Source organism: Canis aureus, chromosome 13 (genome assembly GCF_053574225.1).
Source record: "Canis aureus isolate CA01 chromosome 13, VMU_Caureus_v.1.0, whole genome shotgun sequence".
NCBI classification, from domain to species: domain Eukaryota; kingdom Metazoa; phylum Chordata; class Mammalia; order Carnivora; family Canidae; genus Canis; species Canis aureus.
Genome location: NC_135623.1, coordinates 26,096,302 through 26,112,608, shown reverse-complemented (window position 1 = coordinate 26,112,608; position 16,307 = coordinate 26,096,302). Strand labels below are relative to the sequence as shown.

Here is a 16,307-nt window from a genome sequence, read left to right as displayed (position 1 = left end):
CTCTTTTCTCCATCAAATTCTTTTCATCGGCAGTTGCCAAATAAATCATACACAAATAATGCTTTGATTATTGAGTCTGTTTTACCCCATTACCTCTGCCTCTCCTGAAACATCTCTGGTAGCTCCCCACTGCTTATTAAATGAACTCTTAGGCATTCAACACCTTCCATGAGATGACCCCTTAGTACCTTTCTGCGCTTGTCTTTGATTACTCTTATCTGCATCCGTCTTGCCTTTTCCTAAGCAGTACCTGTGCTTTTTTACCTTAATACAATTATTATTATTTCTTATACTTTGAAAAACGTACAATCTCGTTTCACCTGTTCAAATCATGTCACTCTTTAAGGCCCAAAGCAAAAGCTATCTCTCTAGCAAGTGAAATAGTAGATTTGCAGAAAATTCATTTTAAAATCAATGAATTTATTTAATTCATTAAACACATACATACATACAATAAAATTCTACCCTGAAGGGCTAGGTTGATTCCTGGCAACGAAACTAAGAATTGAATTGGAATCATTAGAAAATTAATGTGGGGTTTGATTCGGCAGACAAAAATAAAGGCCAGTAATCTTTATTTTGGCAAGAAAAATGGAGGGTTAGAAATGAGGAAATAAGCTGGAACCAGAACAGCATATGATGGGTCATGATTACCAGTAAGCAGGTTAGTGAGAACAGTTAGGCCAGTATTGGTTAAAAGACCATAGACTCTTCACAGAGTTGTGAAAAATTGTGGGTGAATGCAAATTATGTGAAAAATGGATTGCTACCACTTACAAGTAAGATTTGCTCTTGGCCAACAGTTCTCAAAATGTGGTCTGTAGACCCCTTGGGCCCTGAAAACCTTTCAAAATATCTGCAAGGTCAAAACTATTTCCAAAATAATACTAAGACATAATTTGCCTTTCAAACTGTGTTGACATTTGTACTATAATACAAAGGTAATGGACAGTAAAATTGCTGGTACATTAATAGAAATCAAGGCAGTGATACCAGCCTATACTAATAGCCATTGAATTGGTTACTGTTATATACTCACAAGAAAAAAAAAGAGTTTCATTTAATAATATGCTTGATAAAATAGCAATGATTACTAATTTTATTTAATCTGAACTGCTGATGATTCAATGTCTTTTATTTTATTTTTTTTTCAATGTCTTTTAAAAATCTATGATACAAAGAGCACAAAGCATTCCTGCTGCATACCAAGGCACAATGGTTGTCCTGAGGAAAAGGATTTATGTGATTCAGTTGTGAGTTGAACAAGCCACTTTTTATATGGAACAACACTTTTACTTGAAAGAATGACAGACAAAATGAACTCCTGGGACTTTTGCACATCAAAGGAAATAGTCAACAAAACCAAGACAACTACAGAATGGGAGAAGATTCTGATAAGCAAATCTCTTATCAGATAAAGGGCTAGTATCCAAGATCTGTAAAGAACTTGTCAAACTCAATACCCAAAAGCAAATAATCCAGTTAAGAAATGGACAGAAAGGGGCAGCCCCGGTGGTGGTGGCGCAGCCGTTTAGTGCTGCCTGCAGCCCGGAGTGTGATCCTGGAGACAGACCGGGGATCGAGTCCCACATCGGGCTCCTTGCATGGAGCCTGCTTCTCCCTCTGCCTGTGTCTCTGCCATTCTCTCTCTCTCTCTATGTTTCTCATGAATAAATAAATAAAATCTTAAAAAAAAAAAGAAATGGACAGAAGACATGAACAGGCATTTCTTCAAAGACATACAAATGGCCTACAGACATGAAAAAATATTCAACATCACTGGGAATCAGAGAAATACAGATCAAAACCACAATGAAATACCACTTCACACCAGTCAGAATGGCTAAAATAAACAAGTCAGGAAACAACAAAAGTTGGGATGAATGCAGAGAAAGAGGAACCCTCTTATACTGTTAATGGGAATGCAAGTTGGGACAGCCATTCTGGAAAACAGTATGGAGATCAAAAAGTTAAAAATAGAGCTACTCCACCACTCAGCAATTGCTTTACTAGGTATTTACCCAAAGGATACAAATGTAGTGACCCAAAGGGGCATCTGCACCCCAATGTTTATAGCAGCAATGTCCACAATAGCCAAACTATGAAAAGAGCCATATGTCCATCGACAGATGAGTGGATAAAGAAAATGCAATGTGTATACATTATATGTATATATATACACATATGGTTATATATACATATGGAATACTACTCAGCCATCAAAAAAATTTGAAATCTTATCATTTGTAACAATGTGGATGGAACTAGATGGTATTATGCTAAGTGAAATAAGCCAGGAAGACAATTATCATATGATTTCACTCATATGTGGAATTTAAGAAACAAAACAGAGGATCATAGGGAAAAAGAGGGAAAAATAAAATAAGACAAAATCAGAGAGGGAGACAAACCATAAGAGACTCTTAACTACAGGAAACAAATTGAGGGTTGCTGGAGGGGAGGTGGGCGAGGGGATGGAATAATTGAGTGATGGGTATTAAGGAGGGCACTTGATGTAATGAGCACTGGGGTTATATGTAACTGATGAATCACTGACGTCTACCTCTGAAACTAATAATACACTATATCTTAATTAATTAAATTTAAATAAAATAAAACTTAAAAAAGAATGACAAAGAGTGGTTATTCAGACTTGGGTATTTGGCAGACATTGTCTCAAAACTTAGTGAAGTCTGTCACTTCAATGAAAACAACTTACAGTATTTGTCACCATAATATATCAGTAGCTTTTAATGTTACAGTATATGAATGTCCATTCATATGATTTCAGATTCCACATTTAAGAAACCGTCACTTGTAGGTTTCAGTGGTGTGATATCAAAGAAGAATATTCACAATTATCTTTTAAAAAAACTATTAAAATGTTCCTTCCTTTTCCAATTACATATGTGTATGAGACTGGATTTTTTAAATTTATTTCAACCAAAACAAATATCAGAACAGATTGAATACAGAAGTAGATAGAAGAATTGAGTTGTCCTGAATTTGCTCTATGGCAACCCTACTCAGAAGGTAGCTTCCTTTGTAAATAAAATGTCCACTAATGCTAACAATACTCTCCTGTTTAAATAGTAACAATCATGATGTATGAACAAGAATGATTTTGTGTTACAGAAAGCAGAGCTCACCAATAGGCAGGGGAAGGTGGCAGAGTAGGAGAATCCTGAGCTTATGTCCTCACATGGGCACATGAAGGCAACAAGTACATGTAATGAAATTCACTCTGAAAATGACATGAAGACTAGCAGAATGGATCTTCCACAGGTAAAGTCATAAGGAGAAGTCCATATCAAGAAAATAGGAAGGGTAGAGACTTGGCGAAGAACCAAACCACTAGTACAGCAACCTACTGATGTGGAGAAGCAAGGGATAAAGCTCCCCAATGAGTACCCCAGCCTCGGGCACCTGCCTGGGAAGACAAGCCCCCACAATGTCTGGCTTTGAAAATCAGTGAACTTAACCATGAGCTATGAAAATCAGTGGGGCTTAACACTAGAAGAGCCAGAGGACTATAGAAAACTGAGTCTTGGCTCCTAAAGGACCAGCATGCTGTATCACTAGGTCTGAGATCCAGGAGAGAAGCTTTGAAAGTGCCTAGGCTATAATTTTAGGACACATGCCAGAGGAACAGTGATCATAGAATTTTTTCCAGGAACAGAAGTGATATGGGCAATCCCAAATAAACAAGTTACCTTACACCTAAAGGAACTACCAAAAGAAAAACAAAGCCTAAAGTTAGTGGAAAGCTCTAACTAAATAAAGATCAGAGCAGAAACAATGAAACAGAGCTAAAAAACAACAGAAATGATCAATGAAACCAAGAACTGGTTCTTTGAAAAGATAAACAAAATTGATAAACTTTTAGCCAGATTCATCAAGAAAAACAGAGGGATAACATAAGTAAAATCAGAAACAAAAGAAAAGTTATAACCAACATCACAGAAACATAAACAATTATAACAGACAACTATGAGAAGTTATATGCCAACACACTGGATAACCTTGAAGAAATAAACTCCTAGAAACATACAATATCCCAAGACCGAATCAGGAAGAAATAGAAAATCTGAACAGACCAATTATTAGTAATAAAATTGAGTTGGTAAAAAAAAAAAAAAAGACTCTGAACAAGCAAAAGCCCAGGACCAGATAGCTTGACAGGTGAATTCTACCAAACATTTAAAGAAGAATTAGGGGATGCCTCAGGGGCTCTGAAGTTGAGCCTCTGCCTTCGGCTTAGGGCATGATACTGGGGTCCAGGATCGAGTCCCATATCAGGCTCCTTGCAGGGAGCTTGTTTCTCCCTCTGCCTATGTCTCTTCCTCTCTCTCTGTGTGTCTCCTGAATAAACAAATAAAATATACTTAAAAAAATAAAGAAGCATTAGTACTTATTCTTCTCAAACTATTCTAAAAAATAGAAGAGGAAGGAATGCTTCCAAATTCATTCTACCAGAACCAAGGACAGTACAAAAAAAGAAAATTACAAACCAATATTCCTAGTAAATGCAGATGCAAAAATCCTCAATAAAATATTACCAAACTGAATTAAAAAATACATTAGTATGTTAATTAACTTGAATTAAAATTAAAACTTAAAAAATAGATCAAAAGGATCATTCAGTATGTCAAGTGGGATTTATTCTGAGGATGCAAGGATGCCTCAAAATTAGCAAAACGATCAATGTGATACACCACATTAACAAAATAAAGGATAAAAATCATATGGTCATCTCAATAGATATAGAAAAAACATTCGTCGAAAGTTAACATCCATTTATGATAAGAACTCTCAATAAAGTGGGTTTAGAGTGAACATACCTCAACAGAATTAAAGGCCATATATGACAAACCCATAGCTAACATCATACTCAATGGTGAAATGCTGAAAGTGTTTTCTCTAAGATCAGGAACAAGACAAGGATGCCCACTCTCACTGCTTTTACTCAAAATAATACTGGAAGTCCTAGCCATAGAAATCAGACAAGGAAAGGAAATAAAAGGCATCCAAATTGGGGAGGAAAATGTAAAACTGTCATATCTGCAGATGACATGATACAGTATGTAGAGAACCCTCAAGACTCCACCAAAGGACTATTAGAACAAATAAATGTATTTAGGTTGCAGGATGCAAAATGAATTGTATATAAATCTGTTGCATTTCTATACACTAATAACAAAGTAGCAGAAAAAAGAAATTAAGAAAATCATCCCATTTACAATTGCATCAAAAGAATAAAATACCTAGGGAAAAAAATAAGAAGGTGAAAGATCTGTACTATGGAAGTTATAAAGCACTGGTGAAAGAAATTGAAGATGACACTAATGATAAGATATACCATGCTCATGGACTGGAATAATTAGTATTGTTAAAATATTACCCAAAACAATCTATAGATTCAATGCAATCCTTATCAAAATATCAATATTATTTTTTCATATAACTAAAATAAATAATTCTAAAATCTGTATGGAACCAAAGCAATCTTTTTCCTTATTTTTTTTTTTTGAACCAAAGCAATCTTGAAAAAGAAGAGCAAAAGCTGGAGGAATTACAAGCTCAGATTCCAAACTATACTGCAAAGCTATACTAATCAAAACAGTATGATACTGGCGCAAATAGACACATAAATCAATAGACCAGAACAGAGAGCCCAGAAATAAATCCATGCTTATAGTCTACTAATTTATGGTAAAGGTGGCAAGAATATACAGTGAGGAAAAGAGTATCTTCAATAAATGATATGTGAAAACTGGACAGTTACATGCAAAAGAATGAAATAAGACCATTTTTTTAATACCATATACAAAAATAAACTCAAAATGTATTGAAGACCTAAATGTAAGACCTGAAACCATAAAACTCCTAAAAGAAAACATAGGCAATAAACTCTTAGAAATTGGATTTAGCAGTATTTTTCTGGATCTCTCTCCTCAAGCAAGGGAAATAAAAGCAAAATTTAAAAATGGGACTACATTAAACTGAAAAGCTTTTGCACAGCAAAGGAAATGATCAACAAAATGAAAAGGCAACCTATTGAGTGAAAGAAAATATCTTCAGGGACACCTGGGTGGCTCAGCAGTTGAGCACCTGCCTTTGGCCCAGGGCATGATCCTGGAGTTCCGGATTGAGTCCCACATAGGGCTCCCTGCATGGAGCTTGCTTCTCCCTCTGCCTGTGTCTCTGCCTCTCTCTGTGTCTCTCACGAATAAATAAAATCTTAAAAAAAAAGAAAAGAAAAAGAAAATATCTGCAAATGATATATTCAACAGGAGATTAATATCCAAAATAAAGAACTCATACAACTCAACACACGCATAAAAACAATCCAATTTAAAAATGGGTAGAGGATCTGTATAGACATTCTTAGGAAGAAAACATGCAGATCGCCAACAGACATATGAAAGGATGGTCAACATCACTAATCATCAGGGAATTACATATCAAAACCACAGTGAGTTATCACCTCACACCAGTCTGAGTGGCTAGGATCAAAGAGACAAGCGTTGGCAAAGATGTGGAGAAAACGAACCCTTATATACTATTTGTGACTGGAATGCAAATTGGTGCAGCCACTATGGATAACAGTATAGTTACCTCAAAATATTAAAAATAGAAATACCAGGGGTACCGGGTAGCACAGTCAGTTAAGTGTCCAACTCTTGATTTTGGCTCAGGTCATGATCTCAGTGTCATGGGATCAACTCCCTATCAGGTTCCCTCAGAGGGGAGTCTGCTTCTCTCCCTCTCCCACTGCTCCCTCCCCACTCATGTGTGCCTGGATGTGCATTCTCTCTCCCATTCTCTCAAATAAATAAATAAATAAATAAATCTTAAAAAAAAAAAAAAGAAATACCATACAAACCAGTATTTCCACTTCTGGATATTTACATTAAGAAATAAAAACACTAATTCAAAAATATATGTGCAGCTCTATGCTTATTATAGCACTATTTACAACAGTCAAGATATGGAAGCAACCTAAGCATCCATAAATAGATGAATGGATAAAGATGTGATATACGTACACAATGGTCTACTACTCAGCCATAAAAAAGAATGAAATCTTGCCTTCACAACAACATGGGTAGATATGGAGGGGTTTATGCTAAGTATAAGAAGTCAGAGAAAGACAGGTATATGATTTTACTTATACACAAAATCTAAAAAGTAAAACAGACCCATAAAATGCAACGAACAACTGGTGGTGCCAGAAGGGAAGGAGTTGAGGGGATAGGTGAAATAGTAGAAGCAAATTAAAAGGCACAAACTTCCAGTTATAAATAAGTCACAGAAATGAAAAGTATAGCATAGAGAATATAGTCAATAATATTGTAATACTTTGTATGGTGAGAGATAGTAACTATAGTTATTGTGCTGAGCATTTTGTAATGTATATAATTGTCAAATCACTATGTTGTACACATAAAACTAATATTGCATGTCAATAATATTTTTGAAAAGATTTTATTTATTTATTCATGAAAGACACAGGGAGAGAGAGGCAGAGACATAGGCAGAGGGAGAAGCAGGCTCCCTGCAAGAAGCCTGATGTGAGACTTGATCCCAGATCCTGGGATCACACCCTGAGCCAAAGGCAGATGATCACTGTCACCCAGGTGTCCCAATAATATTTCAATTAAAATGAAAAAGGGGATATACCTGGGTAGTTCAGTGAGTTAAGCATCCAACTCTTGATTTTGGCGTAGGTCATCATCTCAGGGTTGTGGGATCGAGCCCAGTGTTGGGCTACGCATTCAGCACCAAGTCTGCTTGTTCCTGCTCTCCTCTCCCCTATGACCCCATGCTCTCTCTCTCTCTAAAAAATATATAAATAAAATCTAAAATTAATTTAAAAAAATTTTAATTTAAAAAGAATTGAACTGTCCTCTATAAAGCCAGCCATTAAAGGGATTTGCAGGGGACAGCCCAGGTGGCTCAGTGATTTAGCACTGCCTTCAGCCCAGGGTGTGATCCTGGAGACCCCGGATTGAGTCCCATGTCAGGCTCCCTGCATGGAGCCTGCTTCTCCCTCTGCCGGTGCCTGTGCCTCTCTCTCTCTCTCTCTCTCTCTCTGTGTGTCTGTCATGAATAAATAAATAAAACCTTTAAAAATAAATAAAATAAATCATTATTTAAAAAAAATAAAGGGATGTGCAAAAAAATGTAAAACCAATACTACTCTTTTCACTAACTTATTTGGGAAAATAGTTAATTTTTATGGAATATATGTTTATTTATGTTGAAATATAATGAGTTTATTATTGTAATTTTTAAAGGAATCAATAAATTTTTAAAAATCGTGGTTTAAATTTTCTAACACGGTAAACATCAAGAAATATAATCCATATAAACAAAAGCTCTTTTGAATTCTCCATAAATTTTTAAAGCATAAAGGGATCCTGAGACCAAATATTTAAGAACTGCTACCCTTGGCAGTCTTTTTAGGACTTTTAGGAAAAAGATAGGGAATGGGTAGCTCCCTTGTGTAAGAGGCTATGTATTTTTGGTTCAGAAATTGTTCAAATCTGTCTTGGATCAAAGCAGCAGAAAGTCAGGTGAAGTTAGGATTATCTGCATCCCCTGCTTTATTGATGTCTGATCCAAACTTTAGCTTTATTTGGTCAGAGTTCTCACGCCCCCTCCTCAAGGTAGCCTCTTGAAGACAGACTGGGATTGGGTTTACCGGTGACAGATCACCCTGACTAGTTGCAGTGTCAGGGTGTGGCTCAGGTCATGTGTGTGGATTTGGGTGTGGAGGTCCTAGATCTGTTCTTCTGAAGTATACCCTTTCTAGTTAAGAAAAATACAATTAACTTCACTATAGTTAGGTCATCAGGTGATCACGCTGTTGTGCCCAAGATTGCAAATCCGAGAAACCACCAAGGAGCTGACACTGATGTAAGCACACGAGGGTTTATTAGCAAGCTCGAGCTTGGGTCCAAGTATACCCGACACAGCGGAGCAGGGACTTGGACCCCGAAGTGGGTTACAGCTGGGTTTTTTATAGGCTGGTCTAGGGGATTTCCAGAAGGGATGGAAGAATTCTAAGATGGGACTTTCTACCACGGGCGTGGGCTCTGTTGTCTTTCTGATATGGGATTACCTGCCGAGGACATTGAGGACATTCTGCAGTTTTTCCCTTAAAGTTCAGCTCTTATTCACAGGGACCTAAGATGGCTGTACTTGTGCTAATGCTAAACTTTAGGTGGGATGGCCTTAATTTTTCTCGGCCTCCACAACGTGGTCAGCTCATAATCTGTATCATTCACTAGAATGCAAGTAGAGAATGTGGACTTCAAGAAACTGGGGTGCTTATTTTGATTTAGAGGAGTAGAAAATGGTGAAATACGGGATAGATAGAGAAAATGAAGAGGAGTTTCAGTTTTATGATCTTGATGGTGGGGGTGAGATCCAAGAAGAGATTAGATAATGTTTAGAGGGCTTTAGGGATGAGATTTTCATAACCAGCCCCAAATCTGGTCTCTTATATGCAAGAGTTTCCCTGATATAAATTGGAGTAGCCCTTGGAAACTGCATCAATTTGATGAAAGAGCATCTGTATGCCAGATTAAATGGTTTGTAGTTCCCCAAACTAGTTGTACATGGCTACAGCATAGTGAAAGAGATGAAGGACAAGGAAAATGGAAAATATAGTTAATGTGGAAAGGAAGTTTTGACATTATAAAGTGGAGCAATTTATTATTGCTATTGGGGGAATTCAATAATGAAAAGGAAAAATGGTCCAATTACTTGTCTTGATGGTAGGCAATGGTCTTATCAATCAGACAGTCAATAAAGGAAAAAAGCAAATGCTGACCTAAGATGTAAAAGGATACTGACAAAAACAGGATAGAAATGGGGAGGAGGGTTTAATCTTTCATAAGAGAACAGATCAAATTAGGGCTGAGTTGTAGCAGATTTCTAGGTACAAACAGCATTTTAAGTGCAGACTCTGTGGTAGTCATTAACCTATTTTTTCTGAGAGCCATCCTTCCCAGACTCTTCCCTGCTCTACACTCTGAATCACAGGACGTGACCAGGTTGAACCATATTTCCCAGTATCTGTTTGCCAACTGGCTTCTAGTTAGGTTCAGCCTAGAAGGTACTAGTGGGAAACTGGAAGGGAGAATGAGGGGAGAAGTATCCTACTACCCAAGAAAAAGACACAGAGAACCATCATATACAACACTTGGGGTAGCTTGGAAGGCTGCCAGTTTTGAGTGGACTCAGAAAATAATAGTTCCTGGGTACAATTACTCTTCACCTATGGACCTGAAAAACTAAAGGAACAAGTTGTCTGCCTCTACTATACCCAACGTTCAGGTGGTGGTACAGATTCAGTATGACAGTTAGAGACATTCAAGCTCAAATGGGGGAAATTAAGGTTAAAAAAAGGTAAAATGAAAGGTAAGTTGCTCAGTCCATAGCATTCTGAAATACAACTGGGTGAATGTTCCTTAATTAGGTTCTTCAGCTTGGGGATCATCCTGCAAGGCCCTTGGCTCTGCCCCCTGGGTTCTTGGTTCAGCCCTCTGAGTCATCCTTCCTTTTTTATGGAAGGTAGCATGTGTTCACAGATGAGCAGGTTTATCTGCCTATTTCCTGCCAATAAAATGGGGGAGGGATGTCTGACAGCTTCCTTTTGTTTTACACTCTTTCTCATTCCAAGCTGGCACTGTTTCTGCAGAAATAAATTCCTCAAGAACTTGGTGGGTCTTCAAGTATTTCAATGAGGGTTACTCCTCATTTAGACAAAGACGCACAATCTACAGTTTGTTTCAAAATAATCTCATCTCTATCTTTGGCTCCTGCTGAGAGCCTAGGGCTGAGGAATAGCACCTTTAAACTTCTTAGAGGCCCAATGGTTTGATTGAGAAGATCTGAGGCACACCCTCAATCTCCTGAAATAGCCCTTTGTGTGATTAAGCACCTTGACCTTCGATCTATTTAAGGTTTTAAAAAAATGGTTGTGGAGTTACTACTCTCTGGGCATTTTTTCTAGGGCAAGCTTTTTTCAGTGTTCAGGACCCATCTCCTAGTATTAGTATTTTTACTATCTAGGGAGGATGAAGATTTTCAAAATCATCAAGTCCCGATTCCTTTTTGTTTAACAGTTCTTCCCTTAAATTGTCTCTTTTCTTGAATTTTACTATAAGTAGGAAGAATAAGCCAGTTGTAACCTTCAACACTTTGCTTGGGAATCTTAACTATATAGTAAGTTCATCACTTACAAGTTCTGCTTTCAACATAACGGCAGGAGACAAATTTGTCTGCCACTAAGGCTAAGCTGTCTGCCACTATGATTCCCTTTCCTCTAGTTTCCAAAAACATGTTCCTCACTTCCTTCTGGTAATGTCCTCAGTTCCACATTTCTACTGATAATCTGGTCATGGCAATTTAGGCTTTATCACACTGTTCAACATTCTTCCAGCTTCTAACCACAGACACACTTTTAGGTATTTGTTACAATAGCACCCCACTTCTAGGTACCAAAATCTGTATATTTTTCTATTTATGTGTAACAATCCCATAAATTTAGTGGCCTAAAATAACACCCTTTATTATATCTGTTTCTGTGGGTTAAGAGCCCAGGCACAGCTTATTTGGGATTTCCACTTTGGGGTCCCTCCAGGCTACACTGAATGTATTGGCTGGGCTGTGTTCCCATCTGGAGGCTCAAGTGAAGAAGAATCTTCTTCCAGACTCCCTCAGATTTTTGACAGAATTCATTTCCTTGCAGCTGTAGGAATAAGAGCTTCAGAGGTCTTTTGCTGGCTGTCAGCCAGTGTCTTCAGCTTTTAGAGGCCACCTGGGTTTCTTGCCACATGGTCCTTTCTGTAGGTAGTCACAACATAACAGCTTGCTTCATCAAAGCCAGCGGGGAAGTGGGAAAGAACAATTCTGCTAACAAGATGGATTCTTACATAATGTAGCATTAATGAGGAGAGTGATGTATCCTACCACACCTATGATATAATGTAATATAGTTATGGGAGTAATATCTTACTACCTTTGCCATATTCTATTGGTTAGAAACAATTTATAGGCTTCACCTTGTAAAAATTAATAAGGGGAAACCTCACTAAAGTGAACCTGGTATAATAGAAGGGGGAGCTGGAATGGGAAGCCATACCCTCAATGTCAATTATAGGAAGAATTGTCAATTACAGACCCCTAAAAAAAGAATCCTCAACAGGAAAGAATCATCAGTTACAGGCCCCAAGAAGGAAAGATGTACACTGCATCTGCTACAAGGAATTAGCTCCCCCTGCAACTCAGCCAATGAGAAACTTTCATTATCCTAGACTCCTACTTTTTCCCAATGTTTTGTGCAAAACAACCCCTGCAAACTTCTTCCTTTTCCATAAAATAAATCCTTCCCTTTGGTAGACTTGCCAATAATGTTGCTGTAACTTGCTTATCCTGAATTGCAATTCTCTGTTCTTCCTGAATAAATCCATGTTTGCTGGTAAAATAAACGACTTTTATTTTTTAGGTTAACAATCTATATTTGGAGGTAGGAGCATTAATATGTAGATAGAGATCACTGGGAGTTCCCTTAGGGTCTATCTGCCAATCCATATAATTTCTCAAGACTAATGATGCAACGCCAAATGTAATGTTAAAACTTCATAGAATAAAGCACACAAAAGGATTCCCAGATACAGTATTTCTCCTCTGGAAAGGCAGAACTTGCCCTGGACACTAGATTGGGCTAAGCCGATAAGAGGAGCTCAATTAATTTCTGTTGTGGAGAGAGGATTTTATCAAGTAAGCACCTGGCAGAGCTCAACAGCTCAGAAAGAGCAACAAAAGTCTGAATATAAAGGAGAAAACTATTAAAGAACATTTATCACACCAAAACACTAGTTTCTTCAGTTACCTCTATTTCCATGGTATCTGTCACCACCACTCATTCTACTTTGGTAGAGTGACTATCACTCACTTTACTTTGGGCAAGTTATTTGTTGAATCATAAAGGTGAAATGAGACTGTCAGGTCATATGTTTGGTAGGGAGGGAATTACAAAGAAAGAAAAACTGTGACACTTGGGGAAAGAGTTATGAAGAAGGAAAACCAAAGGGGTGCTTAAGAAAAGGATATGAATTAGAGTTATATGGATACCATGGCTAGCACAGTGAATTATTATAATTCTCACATAAAATTTCTAAAATGGTTATCTTAAGATTACACTGGCTACATGGTCAGTGTAAAATATTTTTAAAAACTTAAAAAAAAGTTAAAGCTTTTAACAATTGGATTACACGGTTGCCTCAGGCTTCAAGATAGGGAATCTCAAAAAAAGTTTTTATTATTTTTTTTAAGAAGATTTTATTTATTTATTCACAAGAGACAGAGAGACAGAGACAGACACACAGGCAGAGGGAGAAGCAGGTTTCATGCAGGGAGCCTGACGTGGGACTTGATTGATCCTGGGACTCCAGGATCACACCTGGAGCAGAAGGTGGCACTAAACTGCTGGGCCACTGGGGCTGCCCGTCAAAAAAAGTTTTTATATTTAAAAAGAATTTAAGCTTTCCCATACCTCATTTCAGTCTTTAAACTAGTGAGCTTAGGGATCCCTGGGTGGCGCAGCGGTTTGGCGCCTGCTTTTGGCCCAGGGCGCGATCCTGGAGACCCGGGATCGAATCCCACGTCGGGCTCCCAGTGCATGGAGCCTGCTTCTCCCTCTGCCTGTGTCTCTGCCTCTCTCTCTCTCTGTATGACTATCATAAATAAATAAAAATAAATTTAAAAAATAAATAAATAAACTAGTGAGCTTAAAATTTCTGTTTTTCTCTGGAAGATACAAACTAATCTATAATGACAGCACAATAGTGGTTACTGGAGGATAAGGAGGGCTGGGAGGAGCAGGAGACAGAAAGAAGAAATACAAAGTGGCACGAAAAAACTTTTGGGAATGGGGTGCTTGGGTGGCTCAGTTGGTGAAGCCTCTGGCTCTTGATTTCAGCTAAGGTCATGACCTCAGAGTTGTGGGATCCAGCCCTGGGTCAGGCTCCCTGCTCAGTAAAGAGTCTGCTTGGGATTCTCTCTCCCTCTCCCTTTGCCCCTCTGCCCACTTGTGCTTGCTCTGTATCTCTCAAATAAATAAAATCTTAAAGAAAATAAAAATAATAAACTTTTGGGAATGATAAATGTATTCACTATCTTGAGCTATCTTGAACCACACTAGCAGTAGTACATAGTTGAATATATGATTCAAACTTATCAAATTATACTTTAAATATGTAGTTTATAGTGCATGTCATATTCATATTCAGATGAGGAAATAGATATCAAGAAGTTAAAGTGCCTTGTCCAATATTAGCCAGAGTAAGGAAGCAGAGACAGGTAAAAATAGTTTTTAAAACACTTGAACAAGTGCTATTTTTCCCTCTTAACTTGATAATTTATCTCTACATGGTTTTAAAAAGGACTTGAAAAGATATAAAATATGAAATGCATGTTATAGAAAGAAGATTGTATTTAAGAGCTCTGGGTTAACTTACATATCTCAACTGAACACTGGAAATCCACTGTGAATTCATTTGATGAAAAAGTTTAATTCAGGATGCCTGGGTGGCTCAGTGGTTGAGCATTCTCTTCAGGGAGTGATCCCGGGTCTTGGGCTGGAGTCCTGCATCAGGCTTTCTGCAGAGGGTCTGCTTCTCCCTCTGCCTATGTCTCTGCCTCTCTCTGTGTGTCTCTCATGAATAAATAAAATCTTTAAAAAAAAAGAAAAAGAAAAAGTTTAATGCATCTCAGAAGTTTGTCATTACATGCAATCTGAGACACACCTACCTTTAAGAATTTTATAATTATATGCCCAGCAGGGGGCAACTAACTACTTCAGAAACAGCATCATGTATAGGAAAACACATTAAAATTGCAGAAGAGACTATGAGCATTCTCAGTTGTATAGAACTAAATTCCTATACATGTGTCAGTTTCTGGATGAGGCCATGAAGGACCAATATGAAATTCCCCAGTTCTTCTCCTACTGGGGCAATCATGGAACAAAGACTCATATGAAGATGGTGTAACCACAAGGTTGTGTGGAGGCTGAGAAAAATTAAGGCCATTCCACCTCAAGTTTAGCATTAGCACAAGTATAGCCATCTTAGGTCCCTGGAATAAGAACTGAACTTTATAGGAAAAATTGCAGATTGTCCTAGGCAGAGAATCCCATATCAGAAAGACAATAAAGCTCAGAATGCCCTCGGCAGAGAATCCCACATCAGATCTTAAGAAACTCCCCTACCCTTTCCCCCATATTGGAATGGAAAAAAAAAAAAATTCCTCCACCCCTTCTGAAAATCCCCTAGACCAGCCCAAAAAAAAACCCAGCTGTAACCCACTTCGGGGTCCAAGTCCCTGCTCTGCTGTATAGAGTATACTTGGACCCAAGCTCGAGTTTGTAAATAAACCCTCATGTACTTGCATCGGTGCCAGCTCCTTGGTGGTTTCTCGGATTCCCAATCTTGGGCATAACAGTTGAAAGAGCCTAGATTATCATGTCATCACATGGAAGACAGTTCACTGCAGCCAGAGCCAACATTTTGGAATAAGAAATAAATCTCGGGCAGCCCGGGTGGTTCAGCAGTTTAGTGCCGCCTTCGGCCCAGGGTGTGATCCTGGAGACCTGTGATCGAGTCCCATGTCGGTTCCCAGCATGGAGCTTGTGTCTCCCTCTGCCTGTGTCTCTGCCTCTCTTTCTATCTGTCTCTCATGCATAAATAAATAAAATCTTAAAAAAAAAAAAAAGAAATCACTGTTCAAATAATTGACTTTTTTTTTTTTTCAACTGCAGCATAACAGACTATTTTGTTCTACTTCATGGAGTTATTTTGATGATTCAATTGGATATGGTATGGGAACTGTTTGATAAACAAGAAGCATTCAAGTGTTATATTGAATCAATCATATCAGCTTTGAATATAAATCATTCCTTCGGGATCCCTGGGTGGCGCAGCGGTTTGGCGCCTGCCTTTGGCCCAGGGGACGATCCTGGAGACCCAGGATCGAATCCCATATCAGGCTCCCAGTGCATGGAGCCTGCTTCTCCCTCTGCCTGTGTCTCTGCCTCTCTCTCTCTCCGTGACTATCATAAGTAAATAAATAAAAAAATTTAAAAATCATTCCTTCATTGTTGATTATAATAAAGATTCAAAACTCAGTTAAATTAGAGTACAGGTAACTTAAAAAAAAATAAAAGATTTATTTAAGAGAGAGAGGCCACAAATCAGGGGAGGGGCACTTGAAGAAGAGAATCTTTAAGTAGA

General features: G+C 38.0%; 1 pseudogene across 1 annotated transcript in view; it reads right to left on the bottom strand.

Annotated features, from left to right (window-relative positions):
- Window positions 1–16,307, bottom strand: part of LOC144282214 (14-3-3 protein theta pseudogene) — a 48,515-nt pseudogene that overhangs the window by 17,191 nt on the left and 15,017 nt on the right. The window contains exons 3-4 of the transcript XR_013350554.1: window positions 15,463–15,772; window positions 14,535–14,749 (exon numbers count right to left, since the gene is read on the bottom strand). The product of XR_013350554.1 is annotated as a 14-3-3 protein theta pseudogene (transcript). The remainder of the gene's footprint in view (window positions 1–14,534; window positions 14,750–15,462; window positions 15,773–16,307) is intronic.